Raw genomic sequence first — 18,672 nt, 5'->3', positions numbered from 1 at the left:
CCTGTCACCACGTGTCCTATCACCACACGTAGGGTTACCTTTGTCGAACATGCCATACTGCCATAAGTCTCTCCATATTCTGCTTCCGTGGAATTACTTTTCTGACACATTGGCTTGATCACATGTGAAGCTTTGGCTTCTTTTCAAAATCTTTGTTAGTACATCTGTAAGTATTTTATATATATATATTATTTCCTTTAGTCTACCATTTAGCCAAATGCAGCTCTTTGCTGTGAATGAGTCCCTTTTCATGGTCACAGTTCTGCAATCTAGTGTGGGGTACTGCCGGTGGAGCACGTGGGAAAAATGACTCTTTGTTCACCAGTATGGTTAGATGGTCATAATCCACTTTATTTCTGTGATACAGTGACTTATATGCATTCTAGCAAGAGGCGTGCTCAGCTTAAGATTGGTTACAGCCAGAGGGTACAGGGTTACTTGTAAGGCATCAATAGGTCAGCATACCAAAACATTCTAAGGGTCAGCCCTCCAGACCACCTACTCCAGCCCCCTTGGCTATCTAACTCTGCAGCTGTGTGTGGGGTGCTCAGTTGTTTACAGTTTGATTTCCTGGGCTAGCAGTGTCCCAAGGCCGTTTCTCAGCACAGTTGCTCATGTTTATCATTTCTGTGTCCTCTGCTAACAAGAATTCTCCAACAGGGTACCTGGTGGACTGTTTCTCTGTTTTATTTTTGGTCTTTGGTAGTCTTATTCTCAATAGCAACAATACATGGAGGATTGTTATAAATTGAGAATGACTCAAAATCAAAGTACCCAGATTACAAATTTATTCAATTAGGCAAGTAGAATATGAGCAAAGTTACAGCGCTGGACGACAGGGGAGTCACCGCTCCGCCAACTGCTGTGACAAGTCTCTTCATTAGCCTATATTTATACTATGTTGTCTGCGTTGTTCCACCCTGCAAATTACATAAATCCATCCTTTCTGCGCATGTTCCTTCTTTTGGGTTAGGGTCTTCCTTCCCTTCTGGTGGTCGTTGAGGATGAAGTAAGCAGTCCTCCTCAGGTGTCCTCTGGTTAACCCATCTCCAAATATGGACTTCTTTGGCTGGTTAACATCCTGAATCCCATATGTGGCATGTTTTCTCAAAATTAAAGCTTAGTCCTTGGACTATGACTGATTAATGTCCGAGTCCCATATGTGGCATGTTCTCTCTTATCTCAAAATTAAGGATGTACCTAAAGCTTAGTCCTTGGACTATGACTGATTAATGTCCCGAGTCCCACATGTGGCATGTTCTCTCTTATCTCAAAATTAAGGATGTACCTAAAGCTTAGTCCTTGGACTATGATTGATTAATGTCCCGAGTCCCATATGTGGCATGTTCTCTCTTATCTCAAAATTAAGGATGTACCTAAAGCTTAGTCCTTGGACTATGACTGATTAATGTCCCGAGTCCCACATGTGGCATGTTCTCTCTTATCTCAAAATTAAGGATGTACCTAAAGCTTAGTCCTGGAAATTTTTAGCAGTTAGCTAGCTTATTCTTTGCACATTACCATATATAGCATGACCTCTGTAGTAAGGCATATTTCCTGATTTACAACAGCTGTATCTACACTACCGTTTGCAGCTAGGCATACTTAACACTCTATTAAAATGTTTCTTGATTAAACAATTACAATTACCTATTACAATCCTCCCTTTTTCTTTTTCTCATTCGTTTATTAAAGAAACCTATTTACATTCCTGCTTCTGATTCATTGTAAGACTCTTCTGATGTGGGTACAGTATTATAACCTGTGTCTCTGCTCAAAGCTAAGATAAACAGTTTAACAGTATCAAAGCGATTTTTAACTAAGCTTGTAATATATTTCAGGATACATGGCCCAAATACTAGTACCATAATAATTACAATAATTGGTCCTGCTAGTGTGGATAGGATGTTTGTGGTCCATGGAGATGTGTTGAACCAATTTTCATACCATGATTTTCCATCACCCCTCTCCTTTTTGCGTTGCTCTAATCGTTTCTGTAACTCATTCATTGAATCTATTACCACTCCGGTATGATCTACATAAGAACAACATTCCTCCTTTAAGGCTACACACAGGCCACCTTCTTTTAATAGCACCAAATCCAGTCCTTGTTGATTCTGCAATGCCACTTCGGATAGTGATTTTACTGAGGTAGCTAGCTTCTTTACGTCCTCTTCTAATCGATTAAGATCCTCATCCACAGCCAATTGTAATGATTTTATTTCCTGGCTTCTCACTATTGAAGCAATTCCAGTTCCTGCTCCCACACCTCCTGCTACTAACAGAGTAGCTATGGTTATAGCAGTGAGGGGTTCCCTTGGACTTACGGGTAATCCCCGTTCAAAATAATGGTACACCTCTTCAGGAGTATGGTACATAATTCTAGGAACTATAGAGACCTGTATGCAGAATTGAGATACCTCAAAAATCTGGAGGGATAAGCAAGGAGTGACTCCTGCATCAGAACATACCCACTTAGCTCCTTCAGCTGGAATTATCCACTTATATGTTCTATTCCTAGCACTTTCCAAGGCAACTTTTCCAATAGTGTAATTACATAACAGTTTGTATCTGTCGGGAACTTCTCCTACACATTTCCCTTGTCCTCTTACCATTTGCAAAGTTATTCCCTGGGTCTGGTTCCTCTGCTCATCCCAGTCGCATTCTGCTGGGTTAGTACCTTTTGACCATTGTATCCTTTCCGTTCTTCCTACTGCTTCGTAAAAAGGTGGTCTCATACTATAACATAGCCAGCAACTTTCAGTTAAGTTTGGTTCGCTTCGATTAAGTACCTGATATGAAGTTTCCATCAAATTCCATAATGGATCATTCTGTATGGGAATCATATCTTTAGATAATATTGCTGATGTTACTGATGGTGTTTGAGTTGTGTTAGAAGGTTTAGATCTATAGGTGGTGTTCTTCGTACCATTAATATTTTGAGGGTCTGTTACCAGAGATATTACTCTGGTGGAACCTGGATTTAGATATGTATTTGGGCCTATGGCTATTGGGTCATGTAAGAGCCGTTGTTTAATTATTTTTATGAATCCTCCTCTATCTTCTCCTGGCTCTCTTACTCTAACTCCCCAAAGTTTCCCAACTTCCATTCTCTTTTCAGAGGCGTTTTGACAATTAATTTTAAACTAGTGCAATTTGCTGGATAGGCTTTTCCCATAATATCTCCATTATGGGAATAAGTAGGTGGTTTACAATTTTTGGGAAGCCATTCCAGCTGGAGATCAGGATCTCGTTGAACTCCCCACTCAAGTGCTATGGTTTCGCAACCCCAATATCCACAGTAATACTGCCCTGGATAATTACAATAGCTTTTTCCAGGGTTTGAAGCAGGACAGAAATATAAAGATAATTCATTTCCCCTGGCTCTCGCCAGTCGATTAACTGATTCAAATTTTTCACACAAAGATATTATCATTTGACATGACGTGATGTTAAATGTCGGAGTCCCCACTCCCTGATAGGTTGCAATTATTTTCCCAAGTTCCAACTGATATATTATCCACCTCCAGGGTTCATGAGGATTCCCTGCTTCAACTATTGGAGCCATCCAGATGAGTGAGTAAATGCAAAAAATGGTCAAACATTTTTGAAGTTTTGTATTATTTAGCTCACCAGTCCTTAGGAAGTTCTGCCAATGCTTTCTTTTTATTCCATGCTCCTTCCTGGATCCTCCTCTGCCTGGCTTGTCGACCTGGTTGCAGCAAGCCACGAGGTGTTCCATCTTCTTGGCAGCAAGAGTCATCCGTCCGGAGTAACTTGCCCTTTTTATTTAATCTTCTGAGATATGCTGGCCAGGCCTTCACCTTAACCATATACTCAGAACATCCAGCAGCTAGAACTTCCTTTTGGCAGTGGACCTGAACTAATTCAATCACAAATGGTATTGATTCTTGTGGGCTGAGACTATAGAAATTAGGATTTATTCCGAAAGTTTCGTAAATCCAATGTAATGGATCCCACAATAAAGGCAGATTTCTTGATTCTAAAAATTGTAAAGTTTGATGTGTGAGTTGTCGCTCTTCTTTGTAACACCACTCACACACCCCTCTCCCACCATTTTTCTCAGCACTTTTTGCATTTAAAACAAACAAATGGATAGCATATGCACCCTGGTTTTCCACAAAAGATCAATACATCTGTATTACATATAACTATAGTGGGGTCCTTGGTGAATCTAACACATCTGTCATATAATGCCCAATCCCTTTCACTATTATCTTGGTTCATGAACACACACCGTATCCACACTTTACAATTTTCCACAAATAAAATACTAACAAAGAAAGTAAGACAGCTATTGAAAACGCTATTGTAAATTGTACTCCTAAAGGTAAAGAACGAAATTGGTCAAAAACGTATTCAAGAGGATCTATAATCATATCTCTTCAAGATTATTCTGGTGTCGCCAGGAACACTGGTTGTCTTCCACTGGGGTGACACTGGTCCCTTAATTCGGCTGGCATGCGTCCATCCAGATTCAGCAGTTCGAACCGCTGTTTCTGTAGTGAGCAACACAAGATAAGGTCCTTCCCATTTAAGTTTCAAAATTTCTTCTTTCCAGGTTTTAATCATCACCCATTCACCTGGTGTAATATTATGTATTTTCAAATTCAATGGTGGTCTCTGGACAATCAATCCCTTTTTCCACAACATTTCCCTATGTTCAGCCAATTTTGATATATATTCTTGTAATTTTTGGTCCCTTATTAATACATTATCCTGAGGATTCTCAATCCTATAAGGCATCCCATATAACATTTCGAATGATGATACCCCCAGATCCGTCCTTGGTCTTGTTCTCAAAATCAACAATGCCACTGGTAAACACTTTACCCATGATAACTTTGTTTCTACCATCAATTTAGTCAAAGTACTTTTAATTTCTGCATTCATTCTTTCTACCTTTCCCGAGCTTTGTGGATGCCACGGAGTATGGTAGTCCCATTTAATCCCTAATACTTCGACCAATTCTCGAATAATTTTTGAAATAAAATGAGGTCCCCTATCTGAGTCAATAATTAGAGGTACCCCATATCTTGGTATGATGTTTTCAAGTAAAATTTTAATTACCTGATTTGCAGTAGCTCTAGCAGTTGGAAATGCTTCTACATAATTTGTCAAATGGTCCACTATTATCAATAAATATTTATATCTTCCAACTTTAGGTAATTCAGTAAAATCAATTTGTATATTCGAGAAGGGTCAGTAGGCAGAGGGTCTCCCACCAAGGGGCTTCTGTTGTTTACGGCTATGATTCACTTTGAGACAGGTTCCACAGGAAAGTATCACACCTTTTGCCAAGTTGTGGACTCCTACACATGTATATTGTTGCTCAAAATGGTCCACCAAAGCTTGGGCTCCCCAGTGAGTCTTCTCATGTATTCTAGTAAGTATATCTACAGCTAGTCCCTTGGGTAAAACTTCCCGCCTGTCTGGCAGTATAAATTTGCCATCTCTTTCTACTACCTCCATTTGTTTTAATTTTTCCTTTTCATTTAGATCAAAACTCTTTCCATAGTTCTTATTTTGAAGGCCATTGTTAATATAAGGTGTATATTCCCGGCTGCTTCTTTGCTTCTGTATCAGCCGTGTTAGTTCCTCTAATCTGATAATTAGTTCCCCTTTGGTGACCTTTTACATGCACAATTGCTATTTTCTGCGGTCCTTTTAATGCTCCCAAAACTCTCTTAACTAATTCCTGATGAATCAATCCTTTTCCTTGTGAGTTTATAAAACCTCTTTCTTCCCAGATTTCTCCAAACGTGTGTACTACTCCAAAGGCATACTTAGAATCAGTATATGTGGTTCCCTCTTTCCCTTTTAAGTGTTCTAAGGCTTTCCATAGGGCATATAGTTCACAGGCTTGCGCCGACCAACTAGCACTTAAGGGTCCTGATTCCTTAAGTTTGAATTCTCCTTTAAGCAACTGGACAATGGCATATCCTGATATTCTTTTCCCTTCTACAATCCGGGATGATCCATCCACAAAAAGAATTTCTCCCTTGTCAAGTTCTTCTTCTAAGTCAGGTCTTATCCTAGTTTGTTGCTCATTAGTTTGTAAACAATCATGGACCAATGTTTCTTCTTTTCCTGGATACAAGAATTTGGCAGGGTTAACAGCAGCAGTCGATTTTAGATTTAACCTGGGGGATTCTATTAAGATTCTTTCATATTTCAGAAGCCTGCTATCTGTCAACCACTTTTCAGCTTTCAGTTGTAATACTCCCCTGATGTTATGGGGGGCATATAAAATGACTTCTCCCCCAAAGGTAGTTTTGTTAGTCTCTTGCAACTATAATTTGTAAACAACTGGGCCAGCCCCGACTCACGGGGTCTAACACTTTTGAGATGTATGTTACTGGTTTCTTTTGTCCAGCCCATTCCTGAGTCAATACCCCTAGAGCCGTTCCTTCACTTAGGTTCACAAACAGATGAAACGGCCGCTTTAAGTCTGGTAATTGTAAGGCTGGAGCCTGACTCAATTCTATTTTTAACTGTCATATCTTATCTCCCTCTTCTGTGTTCCAGCGAGGTAATTTATCCTCACTTAATTAGAAATTTCACATCCCCAGGGGAGGGTTTGAATTGTTGATTTTCCAGCTCCAGTATGTACTAAGAATGTAAATTCTTGCTTTTGAGGACCTATTTTGATCTTTATCAAGGGCTCCCGATGACTCCGGTCCCCTAAAAGATAGAACCCCTGACTTCCCTATTCTATTTTCTGTATCTCCTCATCTTTAGTCCTTTCTCTGCAGTTTCTCTTAATATGCCCTTTCTTATTACAGTAGTAACAAGTTACTGATTCTCTTTTCTTCACTTCCTCATCTGAATTTCTCATTCTGGCTCCTACCGTTTTTCGCTCAGGGGTTTTATTGCCCCTGTTTCCTTCTCTGACTGCAGCTGCCATCAACTTAACCTGTCTTTTCTGACTTTCTTCTTCTCTCCTAACGTACACTTTCTGTGCTTCCCTCAAAAGTTCATCTAAACCTTTATCCTGCCAATCTTCTAACTTCTCAATTTTTCTCCTAATATCCTCCCATGATTTAACTACGAACTGAGTTTTCAGCAGGGCTTGTCCAATTGGATTATCAGGATCCACTCCTGAATACAACTGCAATGCTTTACTTAATCTTTCCAACCATTTGGTTGGACTTTCATCTTTCTTCTATCTTTCATTGAATGCTTTATTAATATTTTGGCCCTGCGGCACAGCTTCCCTAATTCCCTAGATTATAATAGTTCTTAAATCTTACATGTGGGTCCGATGTAATGGATCCTGGTTATTCCAATTCGGCCGTTGTAGTGGCCACTTAGTGTCTGCTTGAGGTCCCTGGGCATGTTGAGCATCCCAAATCCTCATACAAGTTCTTCTGATCATGTCTTTTTCTTCTGTTGTAAAAAACTGACTAATTATAGACTGTATCTCATCCCAAGTATAAAAATTAGGACCTAGGAATTGATCCAATCTCTCTGCTACTCCTAATGGGTCTTCAATTAGTTTACCCATTTCATTTTTCTTAAAATCTCTCAAGTCCCCTGAATTCAGAGGTACAGAAATGTACCCTATTGTTGGTTGAGGTCCTCCCATAGGCATTTCCCTTAAAGGGTATTGCACGGCATCTTTCTGGCTTCTAGTTCGTTGTCTGGGAGGAGTAGGGGTTTCAGTTAACTCAATTGTTGATGTGGAGCCAGAGCTTTCTTTTCCTCCTTTTTATTGCCTGTTTCCTTTAAGGGGAATAATGAGGCAGTTTGCTCTGGTGTTTTTATCCAAACTTCTGCATACTGACTTTCTTCTGGATTAAAGGGTCATTTATTATTGACCCAAATATTCAATTTTTGTCTGACCCAATCCTCTGAGGACCCAAAAGTTGGCCAGAACACATTCTTACTAATCTCTTTCCCCCCCCATATCCTTGTACAAAAGGGGGTTTCCTTGGGCAGCAAGCCCATGGCATCAGAGGACTTGCCCCCCCCTTGCTCCCATCTTCCGGAGTACCAACAGTCACACACACACTCGCTCCCCTTATTCCTGGCCCAGTCCCTCGCGGGATATGGGAACCGCAGTACTAAAGGGTCCGCACTTTGCTTGGGTTGGTGCCGAGCTGACGGCCCCCCTCTCAGTTGCTGTACTCCGGGAACACACAATCCTGCCCGAACGGTACCCCTGCAACCCTTGTGCAGTATACTCACGCGTCCTGCGTCTTCGTCCAGGCTCCGGGAACACACAATCCCGCCCGAACGGTACCCCTGCAACCCTTGTGCAGTATACTCACGCGTCCTGCGTCTTCGTCCGGACTTCTGTGCACAAAAATTTATGGGATTGACTGGTTTTCCACTTTGCTCAATATTCTGTTTTAGGTTCGTCGGTCAGGTTGAAGCAAATTCTCTTCCTTCTAGCAGGACCTCGGGTTAAGCCCGAGAGGCGCCTTCCCACAGAGTCAGAGACTGCTTTCCCTGATCCGAGTCACGGCACCAATTGTTATAAATTGAGAATGACTCAAAATCAAAGTGCCCAGATTACAAATTTATTCAATTAGGCAAGTAGAATATGAGCAAAGTTACAGCGCTGGACGACAGGGGAGTCACCGCTCCGCCAACTGCCGTGACAAGTCTCTTAATCAGCCTATATTTATACTATGTTGTCTGCGTTGTTCCGCCCTGCAAATTACATAAATCCATCCTTTCTGTGCATGTTCCTTCTTTTGGGTTAGGGTCTTCCTTCCCTTCTGGTGGTCGTTGAGGATGAAGTAAGCAGTCCTCCTCAGGTGTCCTCTGGTTAACCCGTCTCCAAATATGGACTTCTTTGGCTGGTTAATGTCTCGAATCCCGTATGTGGCATGTTTTCTCAAAATTAAAGCTTAGTCCTTGGACTATGACTGATTAATGTCCGAGTCCCATATGTGGCATGTTCTCTCTTATCTCAAAATTAAGGATGTATCTAAAGCTTAGTCCTTGGAATATGACTGATTAATGTCCTGAGTCCCACATGTGGCATGTTCTCTCTTATCTCAAAATTAAGGATGTACCTAAAGCTTAGTCCTTGAAATTTTTAGCAGTTAGCTAGCTTATTCTTTGCACATTACCATATATAGCATGACCTCTATAGTAAGGCATATTTCCTGATTTACAACAGCTGTATCTACACTACCGTTTGCTGCTAGGCATACTTAACACTCTATTAAAATGTTTCTTGATTAAACAATTACAATTACCTATTACAGGATAATCAAGGCATATATTTAAAGCACTGTAAAATTAAGTAATATGCAAAGTGGTCATTTCCTGCTACCATTGTACTTTTAATTTTCAGACCGTGGGGAAAAGGCATTTTGATTCCACAGGAAGAAACTGACTTTGGAAAGTCTCAGGGCTGATGTAACAAATTACTTCTAAGTTTTGGAAATAAGAAATCAATTTCTTGTCATTAATGGCTAAACACCTGCAATAGCTGAAGGGCTTCAGTGAATGAAGTATATGGTAGCTGCAGTGTAAGTGGAATATCAAGTCCCTGGTGAGTCTGTGATGTGGACAAGCTAGGTTTATGGCTACTACATACTGTATTAAATTAAAATCATGCAGCCTCTACTGCAAGCCACTGTAGTATCAGTGGAAACTTTCTTAAAGACTGAGTAGGTGTAGTGGTTTGGGTGTTTCCTGGCGGCCCCCCCCCCCCACTGTGGAAATCACCGAGACTACACTCATCCGGTTCTGGAAATTTGAATGAAGTTTATATTTACAGCTTAGCAGAATATACAAGTGTTAAAATTGAGCCAACAAAAACTTAGAGATAAGTTTAAGGAGTTTTATTTTGGCAAGCAAGGAGCAGCGCTGGGCGCAGGGGAGTTTAGCTCCGCAGCTGCGCACTGTACACATGGTGCTGCAGGATTTTTATTTCCCGCTCACATACATGTTCACAAAGCAGTTTAATACATAGTCAAACACTTCCCATGGAGTTTGTGGTTTTTCCTGGAACTGTTGCGCATGCCTGCTAATCCTCCTGGGGGTCTTTCTGGTGGTTGTGAGGCTGAAGTAACGAGTCTTCCTCAGGTGTCTTTGTGACTCAGCTTTTTGCGTCTTCACAGTCACCTGCTTTATGGTCTCTTATCTACCATGCTCATGGTGTTTTCTGTTATCGTTCATCCCTGGCCTTGCTCAGCTAGCTCTGGCACCCCCCTGTTTTGTTCATGTCCCCTATTCACAGGGGGCTATCTCTTCACAGCGCTTTCTGTTATCGCTTGTAGGTTCCAAGTCTCCAGCTTAGCTCCGACACACCCTGCTCTGCCATTCGCATAGTGACATATTTTCATTTTCTCATACTCTTATATTCTGCCTTGCCATTCTTTTATTGACACAGGTACCATTTTTCACAATCCCCCATTTTCTTTTTGATCATATTTACCTGTGTCAATGCTTCTGTCCTTCTAAGTACTCTTTCCACTTGACTTCGACTCTCTTCTTCCTCTTTCTTGAGGACATACATTTTTATGCCTGACCCTCCCCAGTCTCCCTGCATTTCTTGTGCTGGTGTCTGGCTCAAGCAAATAAAGCAAGAATCACATAAAATAAACCCCACTTGTTTCCACTAAGATTTTGATAACCGAAAGAAGGCTGGTTATATTAATCCAATAGCACAGACCCTCTTCCACTTTCCTGGCAATTCTGCATAGGCCCTCTTTCCACAAATCCTGGTGCTTGCCTTGCAGAATCATTCCTTTGAGGGTTTTTCCAAAAATCCTTTAGTCCAATTATCTCCATAAAAGGGTTACTGTTATTTTGTGAATGATAACACACAGTTTCATTACTACAATTCTTATTCCAATACCCCTTAGGGCTATGTGGCCACCAATGTGAGGCAGAACTACCGTTAGTTGTTAACAGGTTCCTACAACCTAATTCTCCTACCCTTTTTGGAATACATCTCCTTTTTGCTTAATACAACAATGCCCAATTACCTCATTGTTTAACATTCATCCTTCAGGACATGTGATTCTGTAACCTCAGTCCGGTTCCACTCAAGCAACTGGGCTGGGGTTAACAACTCTCCTTTCCACGGTCATTGTTCCATCATTTGGGTACCCCCTATTGCTAGGTTGTGGCCTACCCAAAAGCTGCGTCCCCCTAAAGAACAAATTTCTAATTGTTGCATATTATAACAAACTGCATTAATATGGGTGTGGGGGGTAAAGGCGACAAGAGTTTGTCTTCCATGCCTCACCGTTTGGTGGCATTTTAGGCAGGGACCTGTGGTCCCAGACTTGAGGAGGCCAAGCATTATTCCAGCCATTCCCCACACTTTTACCCCTCTGTCTCCTCCGTCTACTTGGTTGCTTTGAGCAACGGGGTATATCATCTTCTCGACAGCAAGAGTATTGTTCAAGGGACTTAAGAGGCTCTCCTCTCTGTGTGTCCTCTTGATTCTTGGGTTGCGCAGTACCTCCACACTCCTGCTCTTCTACCTGAGTATCCAGTTGATAATATTCCTATCAGTTAATTCCCCTTTCAATTTTACTTAAAACCCCAGTACCCTTGATGGGGGCAGTTACACCTACAATGGTGCCACCAATTTTCATTACAACTTACATATACATATATACATAAAGATCTTTCATGCTTGTCATATAAAAAAAAAAAAGATTGCACCCCTTTTTCTATACATGGGATCAGCGAGTTGGGGATGTCTTCTCCTTGGGAGGTGTGTGTCCACCTTTTCTCAGCCGTCTGGATGGCGATTTCTGTGATCAGTGAAACAAGAAATACCCTCCCCAACACAGAGTTAAAGAAGTTTCTTTTCAATTCCTTATTAATCAAGTTATTTCCGGTCATAGTCTGATGTATAACTATATTCCAGCTTTACTCATTTCTATACAGGCTTTTTTCTCTCTTTTCCCCATATCAGGGAAACTTACATACTTGGGTTATAACAACACTTTTTACTGGTACTACTTTATTTTACATTATAGCCTTTGTAGAGTGCAACATCTGATTGCTTCCATTAGTCCTTCTTTATCTTCGAACATTTGATCTGGGGATGATGTCGTACCGTGCTGAATCATAGAATCATCATAGAATCAACCAGGTTGGAAGAGACCTCCAAGATCATCCAGTCCAACCTAGCACCCAGCCCTATCCAGTCAACTAGACCATGGCACCAAGTGCCTCATCCAGTCTTTTCTTGACGACCCCCAGGGACGGTGCCTCCACCACCTCCCCGGGCAGCCCATTCCAATGGGAAATCACTCTCTCTGTGAAGAACTTCTTCCTAACATCCAGCCTATACCTACCCTGGCACAACTTGAGACTGTGTCCCCTTGTTCTATTGCTGGTTGCCTGGGAGAAGAGGCCACCCCCCACCTGGCTACAATGCCCCTTCAGGTAGTGAAGTGTAATGCCAAGAAAATAAAGTTTCTCCTCTACTCCTAAGTTTCTCTAAATGCCATTTGCAAGCCATACAGACTCCTTCCCTCAGGAGTCAATCTTTATGTTCCCATCAGTGTCTTGCACACAATCCACACCGTACATAGCACCATTCAAGCTCGGCTGCACAATGCTTACATGACTTTTGTTCCAATTCAAGTTAAATTTTGTTTTTATTTCCTCCCCTCCTTAACCATCTCTGTGGATTTCTATAAAGATCATCAAGATCTTCCAGACCCATGAATTCTTAATAGTTTCCTCAGGAGTGGTTTTAGTTTCCTTGACAGTCTGTCATAACTCATTCAGTCTTCCTTTTTAGTTTAATAGTTGTCCCCCCTGGTGTCAAAGTTACCTGCCATCTATAACTGGATTTACTCCTTTTGATCTGGCAGATATGGGTCCATCCCTTTTCTGTAGGCCTTACTGCTGTATCAGTGGTTAGTAAGACTTCAAAGGGTCCTTCCCATTGAGGGACTCGTGGTTCAGCTTTTCAAGTTTTTATCAGCACCTTTTCTCCCAGTTTAATGTCGTGCACTGGGAAACCCAGGGATGGTGTTTGAATTAAAGCACCAATATCTCTGAGCGCCTTTATTCTTTCTGCCAATGCTTTAACATATTCAGAGATGTTGCAGTCTCCAACTAGCTTTTCATCCATAGGCATCCCCTGAGTATATGGCATTCCAAACATCATCTCATTTCCCACTTTTCCTTCTAGAAGTTCAAATGCTCTATATAAAACATACAATTCACAAGCCTGAGCTGACCACCCAGGGCTCAGGGGTCCTGATTCCTTAACCTCTAAGTCCATTCCCACAATCTCATATCCTAATTTTTGTTGTCCTTCTATCACTCTTGAAGATCCACCTATAAATAATTTTTCCCCTTCTCTGAGCTCATAATCCTTTAAATCAGGCCTCACCTTCACCTCCAGTTCTGTCACTTTAAGATAATCATGCTCTAACTTTGAGCTGGGTTGCCCAAATAAAATTGAGCTGGGTTTTGGGCCCCTATAATGCCCAATTCTAATTGAAGGGAATCTATTGCCTCTTATTTAAGCATCCTGCTATCTGTTTACCACTTTTCCACTTTTTGTTGCATAATTTCCCTTACATTATGCAGGGTAAATACCTTGGGAGGGGAATTTAAAAGTTATCTTTCTAACCTCTTCTACTAACAAAGCTGTGGCCACTATAGACTGTACACAGGCAGGCCACCCTCTACTAACAGGGTCTAACCATTTGGAACAGTATGCTACTGGTTTCTTCCTTCCAGCCCAGCCCTGGACCCACACTCCATATGCCCTTTGGTTCACCCATTTACAGATAGGAGGAAAGGTTTCTAACCTTTTTTCTCCTTTCTTCAGCCAGTGCCCCAAGTATTTTACTTCCTGCTTTGCATACTGGAGTTTTCCTTTAGATACTTTGAGTCCATTCTGGACCAAACAGTTCAACAATTTAATTGTGTTTTCATTAACTATTGATTCATATTTCCCAACAAGCAATAAATCATCCTCATATTGCAATAATTTTATCTCTGGATTTAAATCTACCTTTTCCAATATCTTTTCCAGAGCTTATCCAAATAAGTTAGGTGACTCTGTGAACCCTTGGGGTAGCACAGTCCACCTCAGCTGCTGCTTCCTCCTGGTTTCTGGATCCTCCCATTCAAAAGCAAAATAATCTAAGGATGCTTTGTTTAATGGGCAGGCCCAAAATGCATCCTTCGAACCTATAGCACTATACCACTGGTGTTCCGGAGATAAGCAGCTCACCAGGGTATATGGATTAGGGACTACAGGGAACTTCATCTGTGTTCTCTGGTTCACTGCTCTCAGATCTTGTACAAGCCTGTATGCTCCATCTGGCTTCTTCACAGGTAAAATGGGGGTATTATGGGGAGCCATACAGGGTTCAGTAAGCCCTGTTTCAGGAGCCGGTCTATCACTGGCTCCAGTCCCTTCCCGAGAGGCTATAACAGGTCATTCAATTCTGTTCTTTTATCAGTTTAAATTTCTACATTTTCTAATATGGGGACCCCTCCCACCTCTGTTGTGGTTAAGGTTCTCTTTCCCTTCTCATTTCCCTTAGGAATGCTCTTAACAGTTGTTCTTTCTGCTCCTTTGTCAATTAAAAATTCCACTTCTTCCCTCTGGGGACCTACTAATGATTTTATCAAGGGCTCTCGATGTCCCAGGGTCCCCAGGAGGTAGAGCCCCTGGCACCTCTACTCTTCCTTGAATAATTTTTCATCCTGTGTCTTTTTGAGGCAATATTTAATAATAACACACAGGAGGTGAGGTTCTCTTTCTTTCAAACCCTGATTCTCCAGAGGCTCCTTGTGCCTTGTCCCTTTTAACTCTTTAGTTGTAGCTTGTACTTCCTAACTGCTGCTACAGAGATCTTAGACTTTGCTTTCTGTTTTTCTGCATCCCTTCGGGCACATCCCTTCTGGGCTTCTCTTAAAAGATCCTCTCAAAAGATCCTCCAGCCCCTGCCTTACCAGTCTTCTAGTTCCTCTAATTTCCTTCTAATGTCCCCCTCCCAGTATTGGCCACAAACTGTGTTCTCAAGAGGGCTGCTCCAGCAGGTGGAATTGGATCTGTGCCGGAGTACATCTGTAAACTTTTTCTTAATCTTTCTACCCAACCTGTGGGGGATTCTTTTTTGCCTTATTGATCCCCAGAGGCTTTGTTTATTTTCTGTCCTCTGGCGACTGCTTCCTTTACGGCCAGCACCGCGGCCAGAGCGGCGGGGGGGGGGGGGGCTGAAGCGGCTGTGGCAAGGGGGAAGGGGCAGGGTTAAAGCAGCCGCCACCAGAGGCGGGGCCTAGGTGTGTGCCGCGGCCAGAGCGGGGGGGCTTAAACAACCGCAGCACGGGGGAAGGGGGGGCTGAAGTGGACGCCGCCAGAGCCGGGGGGTCCGAGGCGGGCACCGCAGCAAAGAGGGTGAACTACATACAGGAGTGGTAGGTTGTCTAATAGCTCCCACTCCTCCTCTTTCTCCCTTCTGTCCCCTTCTTAACTTTTCTTTCTGCTGACTGCTTCCAGAGATCAGCGTATCCAGCCTCCTTCGGGCTGAACGGTTCCTTGCTGCTCAAACACTGCCAGGGCTTGACAAGCCCAGTCCCCAAAGGACCCAAACATACCAGTTCCTTTGGCCATATCACCATACAATAATAGACTAACTTCTCTTTTGTTTTATCTTCTCGGGACCCATGGTTATTCCAGTTTGTAATCCTTGTCCCTAACGGGCTCTCGGGGTAATGTCTGGTAATCTCATCTTTGAACTTTTGGGTCCCTTCCTCTCCTCCCGCCCCTTGGAAGCAGTTTGTCCCATGGCTGTCCAGTCGCCTTTGCACTCGCTTCGGTGTTTCACCGGCCAAGCCTCTCACGAGGGATTGGAACCGCGGCATTGAAAAACCTCCGCACTCGCTTCAGAACTGCGTTCCACCTCACTCACGCATTTTCAGACAGCCGAATCCCACCCGACCGAACGGAACACGCTTTATACTCACACTCCAAGGCTTCTTCGTTCGGATCTACACGCAGAGTTACGGGTCTCAACGTGTCTCTTGCTGGCGAACTCACAAATTCCTCAGTTCGCAGCCTAAGTGCAGTAGAAGGGTCTGCAAAAAAGGCAGAGGTGCACCTTTCCGTCGTAGGTTCTTAGTCTGCGGAGTTTTGGTGATCCTGGACAAGCCCCCAAATTGTTAAAATTGAGCCACCAAAAACTTAGAGATGAGTTTAAAGAGTTTTATTTTGGCAAGCAAGGAGCAGCGCTGGGCGCAGGGGAGTTTAGCTCCGCAGCTGCACACTGTACACACGCAGCTGCAGGATTTTTCTTTCCCGCTCACATACATATTCACAAAGCAGTTTAATTGTCAAGGTCCGGAGGAGCAGAGATTAACTGTATCTCCATCCGGAGGAGCAAGACCAGTTCTTACGGATTCTGTGTTGTGAAATTAAGGTGCAAACGAGACCATATATCACCATGAAACTATTTATTAAAGGATAAGGTTGGGCAAAACGGAGGGAGAGAGGGGAGAAGAGGGAGAGAGAGAAAGATCAGAACAGAGGGAGAGAGGGGAGAAGGGGGAGAGAAAAAGATAAAGAGAACGATGGAGAAGAGAAGAGGGAGCAGGGAAGGAAAAAGGCTGTGATCATATTACCCTCAGTCGCAGATGAAGAGGAGAGAGAGAGATGGGTGCATGGCCCAGGGATGATCTTCTGTGGAGTTTGTCAGAGTTTCTTCGGGTGGTGTGCAGATGTGGTGGTCTGGTGACGGTCTGCCCTCGGTGGTCCGGTGAGAGGTGCCACTGGTGGTCCACTGGAGATGCCACTCATGGTCTGGTGGGAATGCCATGCTTGGTATGGTGGGAATGCCACTGGTGGTCCACTGGGAATACCACCCACTTTCGTCTGGTGGGAATGCCACACTTTGGCAGGCATTTCTCCTGCCTTTTTATACAGTTCTCTGCTCAGTGTCCAGCTGCAGCCCCCCAGGGCATCTTCCTGTGCATTCTCATGCATTCGCAGGGGTCCGGCGTCACCGGGGGGATGGCCTCCACCCTCTCTCGGCTACACCTGTCCACACCCTGCATACACATCCCTTGGGGGTAGCTGAGATAAGATGTAGGCTTCCTGGGCAGTCCAGCCAGGGTGAGGTCCAGGAGTTTCAAAGGTATTGTCTGCTGATATGCATCCCTGAGCTTTGGGCCAAGCCCCTGAGTCTGAGTCCCAGAAGTAACAAGATTAAGGAGAGATGATGCAATCTTCTTTATCTTTGTTGATTAAGGAGGGGCGATGCAATCTTTATCTTCGTTGATAGGGTTTAGACTCTCACATTAATACATAGTCAAACACTTCCCATGGAGTTTGTGTTTTTTCCTGGAACTGTTGCGCATGGGTGCTAATCCTCCTGGGGGGTCTTTCTGGTGGTCGTGAGGCTGAAGTAATGAGTCTTCCTCAGGTGTCTTTGTGACTCAGCTTTTTGCGTCTTCACAGTCGCCTGCTTTATGGTCTCTTATCTACCATGCTCATGGTGTTTTCTGTTATCGTTCATCCCTAGCCTTGCTCAGCTAGCTCTGGCACACCCCTGCTGAGACTGCACGGCATCCTTCTCCTGCACCTGAGATCCTGCCTGCTAAGAATGCCTGGACAGAGCATCCAGAAGAACCCAGCAGCACAAAGGCAGAGATTGCATCCGTTGCTAGGAGAACAAGGTCAGAGAGTCATTTCCCCAGAAGCCAGGAAGAATCTCCTTTCCCCAGAAGCTGGGAAGGTTCCAGCCTCAAAGTCCATGGGCAAAATTCCTCTGAAGTTTGGACACTAGTAATAGGCTGGGACATAGCCCCGGAGGGTGACTATTGATTAATAAGAATTGTAAGTAAATGCTGTAATGCCTCTGTAATAATCCGTTGTCTCTGCCATAGAGCAGAAAGAGTTTTCAGCCCATTCTGATAGGGCAAATAGTATGTAGACCCCAAATGGTATTTGGCGTGGGGAAAAATCCTCTCTCTGTTTATAGTTTGACCTGTTTGCTAGTTATTGATAAGTTGCTGTAGATATTTATCCTAGAATGTTTTCATAACTGTGTAGAGTCCTTTTAATATTAATATACAGTGGTTGGGGGTGGCGAGAGTTCAGAATATTGAGTTTAATAAATATATATTTTTATAGAACATTATCGCACACCAATTAATTTCTCCCCTCCACCAAAATCAGCGTAGGCGGCAGAATACCCTTCCATGACAATCCTGCCTCTGCACCTGAGATCCTGCCTTCATATCCCTGGAGAGAGCATCCAGAAGAAACCAACAGCACAAGGTCAGAGACTATTTCCCCTGAATCTGGGAGGATTCCAGCCTCAAAGTCCACGGGCAAAGCTCCCCTGAAGAATTTGACACTAGTAATAGGCTGTGATGTAGCCCCAGAGGGTAGCTGATAATTTATCAAAACTTATGAGTAAATGTTTTGATGCCTCTGTAACATTTATTGCCTCTGCCATAGAGCAGAAAGAGTTTTCAGTGCACTCTGCTGGGCGAATAGTATATAGACCACAAACAGCATTAAGCCGCGGGGAAAAATCCTCTCTCTGTTTATAGTTTGAACTGTTTGCTAGTTATTAACAAGTTACTGTAGCTATTAATCCTAGAATGTTTCCATGACCGTGTAGAATCCTTTTGGTATTAATATACAGTGGTTGGGGGTGGCGAGAGTTCAGAATATTGAGTTTAATA

At 43.0% G+C, this 18,672-nt stretch overlaps 1 long non-coding RNA gene across 1 annotated transcript; it reads left to right on the top strand.

Moving 5' to 3' along the window:
* The first annotated feature begins 15,328 nt into the window (after positions 1 to 15,328).
* Positions 15,329 to 18,431, top strand: LOC135177087 (uncharacterized). Its single transcript, XR_010302902.1, has 3 exons — positions 15,329 to 15,399; positions 17,502 to 17,655; positions 18,163 to 18,431. It is a non-coding gene; the product is annotated as an uncharacterized LOC135177087 (long non-coding RNA).
* The last annotated feature ends 241 nt before the right edge of the window (positions 18,432 to 18,672 follow it).

Source organism: Pogoniulus pusillus, chromosome 7 (assembly GCF_015220805.1).
Source record: "Pogoniulus pusillus isolate bPogPus1 chromosome 7, bPogPus1.pri, whole genome shotgun sequence".
NCBI lineage: Eukaryota > Metazoa > Chordata > Aves > Piciformes > Lybiidae > Pogoniulus > Pogoniulus pusillus.
Note: the sequence above shows the minus strand (reverse complement) of the source record. Positions and strands in the feature narration are given on the sequence as shown.